The following is a 4,179-nucleotide window of genomic DNA, read 5'->3' as shown; positions in this document are numbered from 1 at the left end:
GGGCCTTTCTTCCTGGTCTCTTTTTCTCAGGTTTTGCGTCCTGGGCTGTCCTGTCTCTCTCGACTCCTGTGCTCAGACTCCACGTTCAGCACCGTCTTCCTCCTTCTCTTCTATGCTGCCTATGCCTCCTCTACACCCTCAGCTCCCTCACACTAATTCTCTCACCAAATTTTTACTTTTCTCTGAAACTCTCTTCTCCTCTGAAACTATCAGAATCTGTCCCTTTAATACTAAGCCTTCTGAGGATCCCAAGGCTAAACTCTTAATTTCTTACATTCCCTGGACTAAAGCTGAACTGTGAGCCAGTCAAAAATTTCCCAGAGTAATGGAGATCCTCAGAAATTTACTGAGGAATTCAATACAGTCATTCAAATGTATCAGCCTGGTTTCACTGACTTACTCTTGTTCACATGCTTGTCAGCGAAGGGCAGGCCCAGCACTGGATGAAAACCGCTAACTGGGAAAATCCTGAAAGATCTCTAGAGTTACAGCTGGGAGGCCAACCCTCTTGGCTACAATAGGCTAACTTATTATACAATCAAGCTCAGGCAATCACTAGGTGACTTCACTGAGCAATGCCTAGGGCTTTTCCAAAGTCTGTTGGTTGGAACAAAATTCGGTCTTGGGCACAAAAGTCTGATGAACCTGTTCATGAATATTATAATTGAGTTCAGGTTGTTTTTAAAGAAATGTCTGTAGAGAACAAACTTATGGTTACCAGGGGGGGCAGGGACGGGGGATAGATTGGGAGTTTGGGATTGACATGTACACACTGCTATATTTAAAATGGATAACCAACAAGGACCTACTGTAGAGCACAGGGAACTCTGCTCAGTGTTATGTAACAACCTAAATGGGAAAAGAATTTGAAAAAGAATTAAACAAGAAAGAAAGAAAGAAAAGTCTGGTCTTCCAGATGTTGACTCCACTGAGTAGCTTTTAACTCTATGCTTATTAATCGGCCAAACCAGGAGCTTTCCCTTCTAGTACAAAGGACCAGGATGGAAAGGGAAACCATGTCCACTCCAGGTTTGGTTAGACCGGCAAACCAGCCCTCTCACACTCCAGATGAGTCATTGCAAAGGAAGACTGCTAAAATTCATAATCTTCAACGCCAGCAAATGAAGGCCCCTAAACAAAAACAAAACCTTCCTATTTGTTGCTGCTGTTATCGCACAGAGCCAGGACATTGGAAAAGACATTGTTACAAATTCAAACGCTTCAGGTACCTGCAGCCCTCTAACCAGCCTTTCTAATGTACTCCCAATTCTCAAAGATGGGGCTCCGTAGACGGGGCTCTTCCCAATTCTCCCTCTTAATTGGCTGGGAGAAACGTTTCTCCAGATGGGGGATGAATCTCTTCCAGTACAAACTGACCCCAGGGCCACACTCTCAGAGCTCAGCCCCACTACTATAAAGCAGCCCCTGCATCAGAGGACTACAACTGTTCAAACAGTAGGGATCTCTAATGAACCTCAAGAGGTTCCTGTCTCTGAACGTATTCCGCTTTATTTAGGCCCTTTGAGAGAGACACACCCTTTTCTCCTGGAATTTCTCTCTCTCCAAAGGGGAAAATGATTCTAGAAATTGAGAGTGGTCATCAAAGTAACGTACCACATGAATTAAATGACCCTTTGACGTCTTTTATTTGTCCCATCTCTGATGGTACCAGAGCTGATTCTGGAAACACTAATCATTTGTCCCTGTTGAGTCAGCTACCACCCTCCTTATGGGCAAAATCTCCAGCTGACCCCTCAAATCCTCTTAACCAATGTCCTACAAGTAAAGAAGCCCTTAAAGGTATAAAGCCCATAATAGAAGATTACAAGGCTCAAGACCTCATAGTCCCTTGCACTAATCCTTGTAACACCCCCATTTTACTGGCAAGAAAATCTAAGGACCATGGGTGGAGGTCTGTCCAGAACCCCCAAGCAATAAACAACTTTAAAAAAATTTATTTGTATTTGGCTGTGTTGGGTCTTTGTTGCTGCGCGCGGGCTTTCTCTAGTTGCCGCGAGCAGGGGCTACTCTTCCCTGCGGTGCACAGGCTTCTCATTGCGGTGGCTTCTCTTATTGTGGAGCACGGGCTCTAGGCGTGGGGGCTTCAGTAGTTGTGGCACGTGGGCTCAGTAGTTGTGGCTCATGGGCTCTAGAGCGCAGGCTCAGTAGTTGTGGCGCACGGGCTTAGTTAGTCTGTGGCATGTGGGATCTTCCCCGACCAGGGCTCGGTCCCCTATCCCCTGCATCGGCAAGCGGATTCTTAACCACTGCGCCACCAGGGAAGCCCTAAACAACTTATTTTTAACACCTTGTTGTTCCTAATCCTCAGATGTTACTAACATCCATTCCCACCAGAAGCCAATTCTTTACTGTAATTGGTTTATGCTGTGCATTCTTTACAAGCTGATCATCTACCCTGCGACCCCACCCCTACCCCCTCTTGGCCTTTAAAAATGCTTTGCTGAAACCCTTCGGGGAGCTCAAGGCTTTTCAGGGAATGAGTCACCTCATCTCCTTTCATGGCCTTGCAATAAACCTTTCTCTGTTCCAAACTCCGACGTTTTAGTTTGTTTGGCCTCACTGTGCTTTGGGCACACAAACTTGTGTTAAGGATCCCAAATAAACCCATCTTTGCCGTAGAAATAACTGGCAGTCTTATTTGTTTCAGGTCAACAACCCATTAATGAGGGAACCAGAGGATGACAAGGCTGCTTCAAAGGAGAATGCAGGCAACTGACTATGTGTACATAGCCAGTGAAAAAGAGGAGAAAAGGAAACTCTTGGGATGAGATCGATAAATCAAGCAGAAACCTGGTTAATGTTCTGAGCTGGCAGAGGTCATTTGCATTTTTACCAGATAAAATCATTTACATCACCACTGGAGGAAAAAATTTGCATCTCTATTACACAACAAAGCTTGTGTTTGGTTTTCTACAAGTTAACTTCTACCCTTAAAGGAGTAATAAAATGCCCTCATTTAAAATAGTAAGTCTGGGCTTCCCTGGTGGCGCAGTGGTTGAGAGTCCGCCTGTCGATGCAGGAGACACACGGGTTCGTGCCCCGGTCCGGGAGGATCCCACATGCCGCGGAACGGCTGGGCCCGTGAGCCGTGGCCACTGAGCCTGTGCGTCCGGGGCCTGTGCTCCGAAACAGGAGAAGCCACAACAGTGAGAGGCCCGCGTACCGCAAAAAATATATAAATAAATAAATAAAATAAAATAGTAAGTCAAAGTTACTAAAATCCCAGGCAGGACCCTTGGTGGTCTTGTCTGATACTGTATTACCATGACAATGAAGGCCACCAAGCGTCTTTTCTGCTTGACTTGCAAGTTCTGGTTCCAACAGGTGTTGTCTGGTGGTGCATGTTTTAGAGTCATCAGATGAGTAAATATGTTGAAGTCTGGAAAGCGTTTGGGACATGCGTTATGTAACATCTATTTCCCCGACCCCTCCCTTCACCTCCAGTCACCGGTAGGTTCATGTCCTTTATTATCCTGTACCTCCTGGTGTGTGCACCCAGCACTTTGCATCCTATTCGTGTAAGTGACTATCTCTCCCTTTAGACACCAGACAGAGTTTTCTTGCCCCCCTCTATGTACTGGCTCTCCAGCTCAGGGTCTGGTACAACTTACAAGTTCAATAAATGCTTGTTGAATAACTGTATAAATGAGATGGAATCAGAGCCATGTTGTGAAAAAACCATGGTAGGTACGAGGTAGTGGGGGGAAGAAAGTCAGTTCAGCAGAGGCAAGGACATCGCAAACTTACTAGCGGGAGGGTGGGCTTCAATGTGGGCCAATTGTGTGGGGAGTACAGGCAGGGCCAGCACAGGAGGATGCGGGCATGAAAGCACCACATCTAAGCGAGAGGTGAAGCGCAGGGATTCTTCCATTCTCCGTCTGCCTCATCCTTTGGCCGTCCTCGCCGTCACACGTCGGGAGGGTGCACCGCCCCACGGTGTGCAGGGATGGGAGGGACGGTGTAGAACCTGGAGGCACACAACGGGTTCATGTATCTCCCTCTGGAACGAACCCCACTCCGCGGAGACTTTGCTTCTTTTTAAAACCTTAACCAGGTCTATTCAGGGGTGACTGGGCGGTCTCCTAGGAGGGAGGAAACAGCTGGCCCCTCCCCTCCCATTCGCCAGCCTCCGCGACTCATCTCCCAGCTCCTGGCGCG

Source organism: Neophocaena asiaeorientalis, unplaced genomic scaffold, assembly GCF_003031525.2.
Source record: "Neophocaena asiaeorientalis asiaeorientalis breed wild unplaced genomic scaffold, Neophocaena_asiaeorientalis_V1.1 scaffold191, whole genome shotgun sequence".
Classification (NCBI taxonomy): Eukaryota; Metazoa; Chordata; class Mammalia; order Artiodactyla; family Phocoenidae; genus Neophocaena; species Neophocaena asiaeorientalis.
This window is presented reverse-complemented; position numbering follows the sequence as displayed.